Consider the following 15,831-nt stretch of genomic DNA (forward strand, 5'->3'; position numbering starts at 1 on the left):
GAGATACTGTAAATAAAGAAAACATCTAATGAAAAAAAAAAAGAAAACAAGTTTGAAACTGATATTCAGCAACAATAAATTCCTCTATGCAACACTGGATTTTATACTTTCTTTTAATACTTCAAATTATCCTCTAATAATGCTATGCTCAGTTTTCCCATAATTTGGAGGAATTAGCAAGGACGAGGGATTCTATCTCTGCAGGGATTGGTGAGGGGAAGATATTTACAGCATAGTTCAGGCTTCATTGGCATGTTAATGTCAGTATTAAAATGACAACTTTTATGCCATATAGTGGTAATTTTATTGCAGACAAGTTGTATATTTATTACCAGCATAAATCTTTGGAAAAGCCATTTGAGAGAATAAATTATGTCTCAACTGGGATATATTAGAGCTTGTATAATATTTTCTGTCTCCTTTCTCACCTGAAGGAGTGAATGCTCTCTTCCAAGTAGCCACTGTCATCTGTGGCACATAAGGATGGACATAACAGTTATAGCTACAGCACTGTGGAGAGAATTTTAATAGTAGGTAATTTATTTCCACAGTAAAAAAGAACATTCAGGAGTGTCAGGTGGAATGTAGTTATAGTGATTTCTGAAAGAAAAAAATGAGAATATTAGAAAAAAACACTTTGAATAAACAGAGATGACAATGTTTTGGTTTATTGCAAAAATATCTTGGTTCTTGATGATGTTCTTTTATACTTCACTGGTCTTCCACATAGATAACTGTAGAACTGTTTTCCTAAAAATTTTTCAGATTAGTGAAGTCCTACATCATTTCTCTCTGATACTATTACATGTACATCAATAATAATGCACACCATAAAACTAAGTATCTTTGTCCAGTGTTGTGGTTTCAGTAAAAATGATCCCTATAAGGACACGTATTTGAATACTTCTTCTTAATTTGCAGTGTTTGGGAAAGATTGGAAATAGCCTTGCTGTTGGAGGAGGAATGTCATGGGGTAGCACACATTGAAATTTGAAAAATACTTTGTTATTCCCAGTGTCTTTCTTTCTCTCTGCCCTATGGTATGTATCATGTGTAAGCTCTCAGATAATGCTTCAGTGATGTGGACTGCTTGATATCATGCTTTCCAATATCATGGTCCTCTGGTCCTCTGAAACTGTAAGCTCAAAATTAAATGCTTTTCTTCATAAGCTACCTTGGTCATAGTGTTTTATTACAGCAATAGAAAAGTAACTAAGACATCTAAGAATGATGATATCAGCTAGCATGAAAATGTAGTAACATCATATAAAGTCATAGTAAGTGATACTAGTGAAACTTGAAAAGCAATTAGCGAGAGATGCCTGTTTACTTATTGGCTAATGACAGAAAAATAATTGAAAATTTCCCAAAAAGAACTGTGCTATGTGTAAAAGAAGCATGGTAGCTCTATATATACCATGTAGTGAGAATACCTTGTGTAATGTATGAATGCATCACTTGTCAATTAAAAGCCTAGGGCCTATGTATTAGGCAGAAAATGGGGGGAGGGATATTTGAAAAGCAGACAGAATTCTGGGATAGTCAGGCATGGGAAGATTTGCCCAAGAAGATATAAGGAGACAGGAGACAGATGCATGGTACCTGTGCACAGGTAACCAGACATGTGGCAGAATATAAATTAAAATGAATGAATTATTTTAGTAATTATTAGTCACAGAAGAGCCTAGGTATATGGCCAAGGTATTTGTAAATGTATTTTGAGTCTGGGTCTTACAGATCATGGGCTTTTAGGAAGAACTTAACATAACTTCTATAATACTATTTCATAAAGTTCATCAAAACTGTTATTCTAGAGAACCTCCAGTAGTGAATTCACTCTTAATCAAATAAAAGCCAATTTTTCAGTACTTAGAAATATTTTCTCTACACACAAATTTAAGTGATTTATTCTCATATAAACTGTCATGATAGAATGCCTTAGTAAAATAATTCAGCAGAGGAAAGATTTAATTTGCTCGTATTTTAAGCCTGTCCCTACAGGCATTGTTGGTGGAACACGTCCAACTTGGCAGACAGGAAACAGAGCAAAGGAGTAAGAAGTTGTCAAACAACAAGTGATCTAGAAGGAGATGCTTCTGGAAGATGCGTTCCTCTAACTTGTCCTAGGCTTTCCATAGTCAATTCAATTATTAAACTACCAGTGATTTAAACATCCATAGGTCAGAGTTGTCATGATCTAATTACATTTGGAATACTCTCATAGAAGAGTGATTCACTAATCTTTTACACGCCTCTAGATACAATCAAGTTGACAAACAAGATTAATCATCACAGCTAGCAAAAACCACATACATATGTCTCAGATTATATATAGTGCTTGTTCACAGTAAGACTGCTCACTAGGTAGGTATGTGAAACTATAAAGATTTCTCTGTTTTGTAAATATTTATCATTAATTTTCTGCTTTCCCAAATCATTCTTAATCCACCAATATGTCTATTTGGAGGTCTAACTTCATAAAGTAACTCAGTAGTAACAATGACAAAAAAATGTATTTTTGAACCCAAGTAAATCATCCTATGTAAATTATAAAAGTACTTTGTCTGAGATAAATTGACTCAGTTAGTGTATATAAGCAATAAACAGAGCAATGAAATGTACTAGAATATGATTTGATTATCTTCTTGCTGACAACATATCTACCTGCTTACATACTGTGTAGGAGAAATATGAAGCTGTTTGGTACTTGAAACTGGGGCTTTTAAAAATATATTTAATCAGTTGTTCAGCATTAAAGATTAGGGATCCACGCGAACATTGACCCTGATATTGGATGGACCCTGTTTCAGTAGGTGCAATTAGTATGAACATACTATTGCCATGGTTATGTTATTTATAAGATGGCATTTGGCAGCCTTCTCTCTATATCTTTTGTCTCTGACACTCTTTCTGTCCCTCTTCCCTCACCCTTAAATGGGTGGCATAAATGTATTTTCTGTAGATAAGCTCTCAATAATCTTTTATTCTTAGCATCTTGTACAGCCATGAGTCTTCTCACTCATCTGTGAATACTGCAAACAGAGGCTCTATTGGATAAGGCATTGGTCTATGGGTATAAACATAGAAATTTGGAAAGGAGTTTGACACTACGTTAATTTAGCTAAGCAATAATATGTTCCTGCTAGAGCCTAAGAAATATGGTCCTATTGTCTAATTTCCTAATTGAATATTGGGCATGGATTCTCTCTTTTGGAGTTGGGTTTCCTTTTAAACCTTGAGTGAATGGTTACACCTATAAAAGATGTGTTGTTTTTATGCCAATGTGCACAATTTACATACCAGATTTGGACTATAGTTTATAAAATTCAAATCTGGGTAAAAACATGGACATCTTTATTCTTCCAATAGCTTACATAGCAACATCCAACACTATTAAAGGCAGTTATTAGGAAAGAAATTTCCATATTTCAAACATCTTCTCTCTATGTATCAAGCCAAAGATTTGTGGTATCTTTAACTAATAGGGTTTTTTCAATTTATTTTTAAAGATTTATTCTTTTATAGATAGGAGTGTTTTGCTGTATGCAAATATCTAGTACCCATAGAAGCCAGAAGAGTATGCAGGATACCCGGGAACAACAGTCAATGGTATTTGTGAGCTATGATTTGCATTCTTGGATTTAAACCTACATCCTCTACAAGAGCAGCAAGGGCTCTCAACCATTGAACTATCACCCCCATCCCAGAAATAGGGTTTATCAACTCATTCAGATGGAAAACCAAGAGGAATAACAAGAATGTCTATTGTTTTAGAAGACTCTTGTGCTATCCTAACCAACAACCTACACTTGGCACTGGCAATTGTGTGATAGGCTATGAAAGAGAGAGAGAGAGAGAGAGAGAGAGAGAGAGAGAGAGAGAGAGAGAGAGAGAGAGAGAGAGAGAGAGAGAGAGAGAGAGAGAGAGAGAGAAACAGAGACAGAGACAGAGACAGATGAGACAGAGAGACAGAGAGAGACAGAAACAGAAACAGACAGAAAGTGACAGAGACAGAGACAAAAGCAGAGACAGAGAGGAGGCAGTTTTAGCAGGACAGTTTTACAGAGACAGATTGAGTTAAAGAAAGAGTGAGTCAGGGTATAAGAAGGATACAGAAGATTCGAATAGATTGCCATAATCAGTTTGATGACAAGCAGAGCAATTCTAATCCATTTTAAATTAGTCAGTTTGTAGAGGCCTCTGGGCCAGAAGGGCTTATTTGCAACAACTAACCATAGTTCAGAAAGAGTTAGAAAAGGTGAGTTTATTTAACAGTAAGCTGTCAAGATGACAATTCTGGTAAATAACTGTTACATTTACCAATGTCTATTTACCTTACTTCATTATATAACATCATTAAGATAATTTCAACCTTAGTTTTTCTTATTTTATGCCAAATGGGAACAGACTGTAAAGCTACTTAAAGGGAGTATTTGATTGATGTCTACTGATCGAATTTTAAAATTAATTTAGATAAAATCTGTTGTAAAAATCCCCTTAACTTAAATTTTCCTCCTTTTTTTCGATAGAAATGGAGTTTTCATATATAATCATGTAAAGCAAAGACTTAGCAGAAAATGCTATCAAGTAATAGAAGAAAAGGGTATATATTAAGCAAAGAAACATGTATCATTAACATTACTTTACACACATTTTGTATTTAGAGAATGAAGACATTGTAAATGACTTTTAAATCTTTACCACTGGAAAATGGAAATAATATCTATCACTAAAGTTTTTGCAATTTGGTAATGTGGAGGAATTTTAAAACCTATATTAGACTATGCCTTTATAATAAAAAATTCAAAAAGACCACAGAAATGTCACACAGGAACAATATAGTCATTCTTTTAGGCCATAGAACATTTGAAATGGGAGTAGTAGAAGTGTCTTTAAAATATGAAATTACAAATTACTTAAGATAACTCCCTAGACAAATATAATGAAATTCATAAATTTCAAGTTTCATGTTCAGCCATAAAATTATATACACAGAAGCAAAAACTAAATATACATATTAGATTACTTGGTTGCTTTATATAAATACCTATACATATATATATTAGACACATACATATACATATGTATATGTGTTTGTATTTACATGTATTTGTAAGAAGAAAAATTAAGGAAAGGAAAACCAAGAATTTGAGAGAGAGTGGGTAGAAAGCTGCATAGAAGTTGTTGGAGGGAGAAAAGAGAGGGAGAAATCTATGTTAATTTAAAACATAATGTGTGTTAAAGTGTTGCAGATAAAATAATTTAATATAAACCATTATAAAAATCTATCACTAAAACATTATAAAGATAGAGAGCTTTGAAACAAAAATTAATACAACTTTAGTTCTCCATATAGAAGAATAAAATAGATCTTAGAATGTTTTGTTAATTTTGTATACTACAAGAAACACTTAGCATTATTTTCATGAGGACTACCTTATCAGTCCACCAGGAAATTAGAAGTTGACCTTTTATCATATGACCTTTTATCTCTGGTCCCTAAGATGAGGACAAAAAAAGAAGCAACTGGCCACAGTTTCTCAAACAAAATTGCCCATCTATCATTCCATTGAATATTTGGTGTTAACGTTCTGGTGTTAGTGCCCTAATATCAAGTTATTCTCCCCATTATCACTTATGAAATACTTAGAAGTAGAGATGTGAGAAGACCTGAGTTGAATTTGCAAGGGGAGTATTTTCTAAATAGAATAGTCAGAGTTCCCTGACATATTTTCCTGGTCAATGGCTTCCTCCTCATTTTGGTTAAAGACTGGTAGGTATATCATTGGAACTATTTATCAAACTCATTTATATATGGAGGTAATGGTGTGCTTTGAAATATGATTGTCATCAGAAGTCACCCTTATGGAGGCTGTCCAATGTTTTGATAGCCAAATAAGAAATGATGATTAACCAAGGAACACACTATGTTCCAACATAAGGCTTATGTGGGCCTTCTCAATGGGGCAGATTTGGTCTTCTAGGGAAGATAATTCACTCCAGCAGAGAATTTGCATGATTCAGAATCAATAAAAGATGCAAAATGCGAGTGATTTATCAAAGCTTGACGTGCAAGACTCTTGGCAGAAAAATACTGGGAAATATCAAGTATATTTAATAAATCCTCTAAGGTACCTAGCTATCATACATTGGGGACCAAGTACCTGAAGTATATAATCCATGAAGAACTATGATGCCAGCCATTCACAAATATTTAGTCTTATTTATCATTTCACTTATAGTCTCATTTCTCAAGAAACCAATGGCATCAATAGAATCACCACACTGGAGCATAAATGAGACAGGAATCCAGTTACAAAACAAAATACACATGGCTTCCCTACATCCAATCAATAGAGTTCAAAATGAGGAAGATCCTGACTTTAAGTGAGTGAATATTAACTTTGATACTTCTTACTCAGAACATATGTACTCTGAAAATGGAACTGTTTGTATAATTTTGTATTAAATCTAGGAGTTCTACCATAGAAGATGGCCCCATTTAAAAAAAACCAAAGAATATAACAAGTAAGAAAGACAGAATTGAAGCAAAAATAATATGCTGTGGATTGTACTCTAACTAGCTCATTAGTCATTAAAGTTCTATTAGCATTAGTATAAATATTAATGCTGCAAAATATAAAAATGGAGGCATGCTATGTCTTCATAATGATGAAATCTTGTGTTCTATAAGTGCATTTAAGATGGCAGATATTTTTGTCAGAATTTAGTAAAAATGACTGAAAAGAGATTACCTCTTTTACTTTCAAAAACTATATACTATACAACCAAATCTAATGAATGCAGATTTATTTACTGTTTGCAATTATCTTTAACCTTAGACATCTTCATGAATCTGGATAATTAGCAGTTATTATTCAATTTTTCATAGCTAATAGTAATCATAAATATGGCTAAGAATATTACTATAGTTAATTTCATTCTTCCAAACCTTACATTTAAATATAAACTATGTCTAAAATAAGCAAACTATTAATTACATATGAATTGGATTTTAGAGTTTGGCCCTATCTATGCAGTAATAAACTGAATTTAATATTATGATAGTATATTATTTCAGGAAGTATTTTAGTATATTATTTGTTTAAATACACTTTAAAATATTATTTTGTAATTGATAGAAGTATTCTTGAAAGGTAGAATAAAAAGAATTTGAATTTACACAGTTTTTAAAATAAATTTTAATTAATATATTCTCAAGAAAGTATTTGATTCCTGGTCATTGCCTGTTCACTCTATTTCTATTTTCTTTCTTTCTTTCCTTCTTTCTTTCTTTCTTTCTCTCTTTCTTCCTTTCTTTCTTTCTTTCTTTCTTCCTTCCTTTCTTTCTCTCTTTCTTTCTTTCTTTCTCTCTTGCTTTCTTTCTGTCTTGTAAAATGAATTTCAGAACTTCTAATAGTTATTTTAAATCTGTGTGTATGTACATTTTTCCTGAATGTATTCCTGTGTACCACATGGTACCTTGTGCCTGTGGAGGCTAGAAGAGGTGTCAGTTGTCTGGTTTCTTGTCCGTAATCTGGGGTAGTTTGAGCACATGGAGATTGAAGGACTCATCAGGAACAAGAATGATAAAATGAGGCTTTAGTCTAATAAAACTTGATATCTTGCATCATTGATTTAAATGTTGAATGTAACTTTGTGACTTTATAATATTGATTGATTTTACTAGTTAGTTTGTAAGTGAAATAACTAGCCTCATTTCATTGTGCTGAATTCCTTGCATAAATGAATGAACATATTATTCAGAAACAAAATCTCATATACAATAATTACCCGCGTCAGAAGGCTCAACGTGATGTCAGTTGAGTTCCTCCCTCCACCTGCAACTTACTGTATCTTCAAATCATTACTTCAGATACAGCTAAGGTTCACAATATTTTTTTTCTTTGAAAAATTTTGCTTGTATGATCTCAAGAAGTTACATTACCAAAATCTTTTCCATATGACAAATGAGTTGCAACTTGTTACCATATAATTGTTACCAGAGAAGAGATTTTAAAACTAAGAAAAAAACTCACAACATAATTTCTGGCATTTATGAGGAGCCCACCTTTCTGATCTGTGGTATTTATTGCAGAATTACCTTTCATGCCAGAAATAATTGGAAGGACTTGGGCCCTGGGGTATTCTCAGTGGAGTGTTTCTACCGCTTGGATAGATTGCTTTCATTAGGCTTACTTTCCATGGCCCTTCAAACCTTCTTCTCCTATTTTTGGAACCTGTGAATATGCTACAATATACAGCAATAAAAAAATAAGTAAATGAATAAATAATGAAATTAAGGTTGTGCAACTCTTCAGCCTGAGATGGAGCAATGATCCAACCTCATCTGTAGTGTACCATATTAATCACAGAGACCATAACAGAGGATGATGGAGCAGATTGCTGAGTTAGCTAGATGCAGTACAAGGCCTCACCAGGACTCTCCTGGCTTTGCCTGTAGGTGGAGCAGTGAATCATGGGAAGTAGGGTCTAAGAAAGGATGGCTCTAAAGTGTCAAATGCCAGGACCATAGAACCTCTGTCCTGATATTCCAAAGATATCAGTTCTGTCAAGGACCCACAATGACAAGACCACACATCTTTCTCTCGAATTCACCAAAAGAAATATAGCCCTGTTAACAACTTCACATTTTATAATAAATTTAAGAGCTATGATAATGTCTATATTATTTAAATTCATTGTTTCTTATGAATTTTCACAGCAGTAATATAAAATTAATGCAATCTTATCATGAAAAAATGTTAAATAGTAACAATTATAGTTAATTGAAAAAGGTTTAGAAAACCTGACACAAATAAGTAGTTCAATTTAAAAAAAACCTTTATTTTATTATTATATTATGCTGATTTTCTTCAATTCCACAGGAACTGTGGATAACATTTGATAATGAATGATGTTCTAGGCTACTTAGGTAACATTTCTTGTATTATCAAATGTCAATATAAGTCACATTTCCCAGCTCACGGGCTGTAACACTTGGGTCAGTTGCCTAGCCTATCTTTGCATACAACTTATCTCAAATGAACATAATTACAATAACTCTTCCAGCTAATTGAAGTGGTTCAATGGAATGTTGTTTTCAACACTACACAGCACAAAGCATATTGCCTGTGCTCATTACAATGAGTTAATTCTAGGTTTTCACGATTTTTATTTTATTTCAAAATCAAATAATATGTCCCTATATGTCATAATATATAGGCAAAGTTTTATTTCATGTAAAACCTTAAAAGAATCTTTTTTAAGAATTTATGTATGTGGATGTGGTGCATGATAGGTAAACAAGACTACAGATTGGCTCTACATAAGCTGTGAGTCATGGATCTGGATCCTAGGAACTAAACACTGCCATCTTCAAGAGCAAAATGCCTTTCTAATAGCTGAGCTATCTCTCTATCCCCAGGAGAAATCCTTATTTATTTTATTTTTTATTAAATTTTATTTTTAATATATAGTTTTAGTACAAAGAATTTTTATATAATATATTCTGATATTGAGAGACGTAGGTCATAAATATCCTATGACTATATTTTGCTTCCTTCTTTAACCTACTGACATTCCTGAGCACCAAGGTAATGTCTGTCTCTAAATCTGACTCTTAAGTAAACAACAAACAAACTTTCCTTGAAGGGGATTAGTGACTATAAGAAATAAGAACTAGACACTAACGACTTCCTAATGTGCATGTGCATCCACTGCTCAGTGCATCCGGCTGGAGAAGCCCAGGAACACTTGTAACACAGATGAAATTACTACTCAAGAAGATTTAGAAGCAGAATGGCAAGCTGCCACAGTAGAACCTGAAGCTGCAAGAAACATCAGACACGAGCATGTCACAACCACAAAATGGGGCTGTGCCTAGAGAAAGAGGAAAAGGAGGGGTAGTCTCTGGATGGCCCCACTTAGGGATCCATCCCATATACAGACACCAATCCCAGACACTCTTGCAGGATGCCAAGAAACGCTTGCTGATAGGAGCCTGTTATAGCTGTCTCCTGAGAGGCTCTGCCAGAGCCTGACAAATACAGAGGTGGATGCTCACAGCCACCCATAGGACTGAGCACTGAGACCCCAAAGGAGGAGTTAGAGAAAGGACTGAAGGAGCTGACGGCGTTTGCACCACCTTAGGAAAAACAACAATATCAACCAAGTAGACCCTCCAGAGCTCCCAGGGACTAAACCACCAACCAAAGAATACACTTGAAGGGACCAATGACTCTAGCTGCATTTGTAGCAGAGACTGGCATTGTATGGCATCAGTGAGAGGAGGGGCCCTTGGTCCTGGGAAGGTTTGATTCCCCAATGTAACAGAATATAAGGGCGGTGAAGTGAGAGTGGGTGGGAGGGTAGGGGAGCACCCTCATAGAAGCAGGTGGAGGGGGAATGGTATTGGAGGGTACCAGAGGAGAAACTGGGATAGGGGATAACATTTGAAATGTAAATATATAAAATGTCCAAAAGAGAGAAGAGAGAGAGAGAGAGAGAGAGAGAGAGGAAGGAAGGAAGGAAGGAAGGAAGAAAGAAAGAAAGAAAGAAAGAAAGAAAGAAAGAAAGAAAGAAAGAAAAGGGAAAATGTAGAAGAGCTCAAATGCCCTAAATTATTCTATGACCGTGTGCTTAGTAGAAACACAAAGTGGAAGCATGCCTGAGGAGACCATGGAAAATGCAAAAGTTAAAAGCTCACCCTGAAAACTTGCCACTTAAAACCAATGCAGAAGCAGCAACATAACCATCTCCTGATATAGAACCAAAAAAGAAAAGAAAAGAAAGAAGAAAAGGAGAAAAATGCTAAATGACACCAAAGGAAGCAAAACCGAAAGAGAGCACAAAGCAAGGTTCATGTGGAAACAGATGTTGTGGAGAGCCACATGGCAGTGAGTTGTCCAGCCTGTCTCTACGAATGGCAGGCCCTTCTGAGGACATTTCATTTACTTCCTTGACTATTCTCCTCAACAAGAACACTCTGAAGGCTATAGAAGAGATGGGCTTCAAGGACACGATGGAGATCCAACATAAAAGTATCAGGCTACTTCTGGAAGGCAGGGATCTTTGGGCAGTAGCAAAACTCATGCTTTCCCCATCCCTGTGATTGAGCTCATTGTCAAGTTGAAGTTCATGCCCAGGAATGGAATACAAGTGCTGATTCTCTCTCCTGCCGGAGAATTGGCCATGCAGAACTTTGGTGTTCTTTAGGAACTGATGACTCACTAAGTTCACAGGTATGGACTGATCGCAGGTGGCAGTAACATGGCTGCTAAAGCTCAGAAGCTTATCAATGGGATCAACATCATCATGGCCACCCCAGGCTGCCTCCTAGACCACATGCAGAACACGCCAGGGTTTATGTACAAAGATCTACAATGTCTGATTATTGATAAAACAGATCGTATCTTGGAAGTTGGGTTTGAAGAAGTTAAAACATTAAAATTTAGCCAGCACACAGGCAAGCCAGGCTCTTTTCTTCCACACAAACTAAGAAAGTTGAAGACTTGGCAAGAATTTCTCTGAAAAAAGAGCCATTGTATGTGGGAGCTGACAATGATAAAGAGTTTGCCACAGCGGGGATGTTGTTTGTCCATCTGAAAAGAGGCTCCTTCTGCTCTTCTTATTGATTAAGAACTGAAAGAAGAAAGCAACGATCATCTTTTCATCATGTATGCCCATCAAGTACCACTATGAGCCATTGAACTACATTGACCTGCCTTGTCATGGCCATCCATGAAAAGCAAAACCAAATTAAATGAAGAACTATGTCCTTCCAATCCTGAAATGCGGGTTTGATAATACTGCTGTGCAGCCAGAGGGCTAGACATCTCTGAGCTGGACTGGATTATTCAATACAACCCTCCTGACGACTCCAAGGAATATATTTCATTGTGTGTGGATAGAACAGCTAGGGACCTGAATGGAAGTGGGCATGTTCCTCCTATGTCCTGAAGAGTTCATCCTGTGCTCCTTACCTGAAGCAGTCCAAGGTTCCATTGAATCAATTTGACTTTTCCTGGTTTACAGGTTGCTGATATTCAGTCTCAACTAGAAAAACTGACCAAAAAGAATTACTTTTTACACAAGTCTGCCTGGAAAGTGTACAGGTCCTACATACCAGCACATGACTCCTGTTCTTTCAAGCAGATCTTTAATGTGAACAATGTAAGTTAATTTGCCTCAGGTTCCTCTTGTCTTTAGGTTTTAAGATCTCTCCTTTCATTGATTGGGACCTGAGCAGCCAGGTCATTGATGACAAGCTTAAAAAGAGGGGGGAGGTTGCATGGGAGATTAGGCTACCAGAAAACAAAGAAAGAACTTGAAGCACATTGGCAAGAAGATAGCAGACCACAAGAAATTATTTCAAAAAGAGGAATACCCTTACATGTAGACTGACTTTCCCCTACCCCAGCCCCCACTTTAAAGAGGAAGTTTTATCACCTTTAGGATCTTTTGACTTTACTATAATGATAATATTTTATTTTTAAATATTCCCATGAAACAAATTATGTCATTGTAAAAAAATATGAACTATTTTTCCATCTCATATAAAACAAAGAAGTCTTCATGGGATCAGAGTCCATTAATATAATATAAAAGCCATTCATCGAGCTAAATATTATTTGTTCACACTTACATATGTAATGAAGAAAAGAGAGTTTAGATAATGAATTCAAATTCTCCAAGCCTTTTAGTTATAAACCCAACTAAATGAAAGTATGACTTACACTCAGAAGTAGTCAGCTTTTTTCATTTCATTGAGGACCAAAGGTCTACTCAATAAAGTTGGGAGACACAGGTCATCCTGCCTCTGAGCCATTTACTACCATAGCTTGAAGACACCAGTAAGTGCATTAAGTAACTATTATCATGTTAGATTCCCTGAAGCAGTGGGCCATTCCTTATTCATCTTGTGTTTAGAAGACTGTCAAAAGTGAAATAAATTGTATTTATTTAACTGGATTCTATGGAAGTAGAAGGCATTTAGCAAAGTTCACAAGATTAGATCTAAGCATATATGGATTCAAGCAGAAAATGGGAGTTTAGTGGGCAAAGAAATTTAACTTTTATTGAATCACCATGACTCTAGTGACAATAAGCTATCTGAACATCAAATGAGAGGATTCTAAGAAAAACAGGCTTTTACCAAGTTGTATAAAGGTAGTTAAGTGAATTACTCCAGAACAGGCTATTCTAGCTGGTCTTTCTGTTAGAATAGTTTCATACCACTAAAATCTGAGAGTGAAAATTTAAAACTAGCTTTGGTAATGCTTGTATTAATAATTGGGATTATGAGACTACAAACACAGTGAACGGTCTTCTCAGTGGAACATGTTCAAAGAATAGCAGTTACCATCCCCTGTTAAATGGCCAATCCACCACTGGTCCGAAGCTCTCTGCCATATGGACCATGAACAAGCAATCTGCCTCTGGAATCAAGTCACCTTGTCCATCTGCTTGGCATGGGGTGTCTTGGCAAGCTATCTTTAAAATAGTTTAGACTTTTTAGGAGGGCAATAAATGATTTAAAAATCCTTTAGCACAGTAGGCAACACCAAGGACCCTTGCTTAAACCAACCTTAATTGTAGGTCTATTTTTTTTCTGTAGGTCATTCTGGGTCTCTAAATATAATGAATGGAGCAGAAGAAAAGAGGGTGGATGGATGGATGTTTCTTTGTTCTTTCATTGAATGTCTATGAATCGCTACTAGTAGACAAAAAAAACCTTGAATCAAATTACATGATTAAATGTTCTTCAGAATGAAAGTTTATGGGTGACTAGGGTTAAAAAAAATACACTGTTGCCTCTTACTACCTTCTTCTGATCAGGTCTTCGACATAATCAAAGTGAGAGGTCACAACCCCTGGGGACCCTGGCCTTCTGTCATCAAGACAGGTCATTACACCTGAATCAAATCACAAAACAAAAAATGTTTCACTGTAATTTTGCCCAATTTAAGCTGTCCCAGGGTAGCAATTCCAGCAAAAGGGCTTTGAGGGAGAGAATGAAGAGGAGACCATCATTAAGAGAGCAGGGACTACTTCATTAGTAAGGCCTGGAAACAGTACCAGCGAGAAGCTTACTCTGACCATTGACCAAACACTAGTTGCTTCCTGCTTTCAGTATTCCACAGCAGCTTCTCAGCATCCAATGTTTCTGCCAAATAACCCTTTGCCTGCATCCAAATCCCACAAAAGCATCCCATTACAGAAATGTTTGCTGGGCGTAAAAGAAAAGCAGGCACTATCTACTCCTCTCCTATTGCTAATTTCCAAATTGTTCCCTCTGTGAGTCACTCCCAACCCCATGCTAATGAATTAACAAATTACACACACACACACACACACACACACACACACACACACACACAACTGCTGCAAATTAATTGGTAATTTTTGGTAACAAGTAGCCAGCTAAGAAAAGAATTAAAAGAAAACGTTAGTGTCTTTTCAATCTACCATTGTTTTATCTACTAAACAACAACAACAAAACAGCAGGTATTCAAGACTATAAAAAGTAAATCAGAAATAATATGTCAATCATATCTTTGTGGCACACAGATAAGTACACATAGATTTTGTCTGGCTTTGGGGGCAGATATAAACCAAAACATGTTTATCAGGATTTTGGAACTGAGAAAGAGAGCACAGCTATTTTCTCAGAGCCTGATGGAGAGACAAGGACATGTCTCTACTTCTAAGATGTGGGGGTAGGTGGGCAGCATGTGGGGGGAGAATTGAATTAAAGTATAACTTTCTGAGAGAAGATAACAAAACTAGGTACATTTAATCAGTTCCATAGCCTGCCTCGAAGAACTGAAGATTGCATCATTGTTCAGATTGACAGAGTTGGGGCTATTGGTTATAGCTCTTCTGTCTAAATTCCTTAAAGAATGAAACCCAATAAGGACATGTGGAAAACAATCTGTAATAAACTCTAAAAGACTTGTTTCTGTCTCACTTTGCCACTATCTGTCTTTCTCTGTCTCTCTGTGTGTTTGTGTGTGCATGCAGGTATGTGCATGTGTGTGTATGTTTGTGTGTGTGTGTAAATATTATAGTGTTACCTTTAATACTTGGTATTAAAGCTTCTCATGATGTCATGTTAACTCACTTAGACTTACTTACATGAAGAGTGAAATCACAAGCACATGAGCCTGGGTCTTCTGGTGTCATAAAGTTTCATCACAACACACAAGTAAATGTCCAGAAATATATTTGAGATATAATTTTAAAATACAGATAAAAGTAAATATCTATATTACACATTGCTACATACAAAACAATACTAAAGACCATATAACTTTAAGCTTGTGAGACTGAATAACTATGAATGGTATACACCACAAAAACACATCAAATTCTGAAATCATTTGAATTTTAAAATTACAGTATGTTGAATTACCATCACTATTAAACATATCTTTGGTTTATATTATGTATGGGTAAGGATTTTATAATTTTAGAATGAATAAGACACATAGTTTACATAAACATAGTCCTGGAGACCAGAGATATTTAGAGGAAAAGTAGGAAGGTAGACAAATATTAAATAATAACCAGTTGCTTGCTCAATATATTTGTAAACATAAGTTGTTTAGTTCTCTTATGCATATAAAATAAAGTTTATAAGGTATCTAACATTCATTTTCAGATGAAATTAATTATACTAGTTAGCAAAACTCTGTTATAATCATATTGAATCCTTTAATAGATAATATCTTCTTCTATTTAAAAAGTGACAGTACCCTTGATTTGGTTTGATCATTTCTCTTTTTTCTTTGTTAATACCCATCTTTTTTAGCCCCTGTTTTTCAGTTT

At 35.3% G+C, this 15,831-nt stretch overlaps 1 protein-coding gene and 1 pseudogene across 1 annotated transcript in view; one reads left to right on the forward strand and one right to left on the reverse strand.

Moving 5' to 3' along the window:
- LOC116070741 overlaps positions 1-12,332 on the forward strand; it is a 31,554-nt pseudogene extending 19,222 nt beyond the window's left edge.
- Positions 1-15,831, reverse strand: part of Sgcz (sarcoglycan zeta) — a 1,052,781-nt gene that overhangs the window by 485,232 nt on the left and 551,718 nt on the right. The gene's annotated exons all lie outside the window — the stretch shown is intronic.

Source organism: Mastomys coucha, unplaced genomic scaffold, assembly GCF_008632895.1.
Source record: "Mastomys coucha isolate ucsf_1 unplaced genomic scaffold, UCSF_Mcou_1 pScaffold22, whole genome shotgun sequence".
Taxonomy (NCBI): domain Eukaryota; kingdom Metazoa; phylum Chordata; class Mammalia; order Rodentia; family Muridae; genus Mastomys; species Mastomys coucha.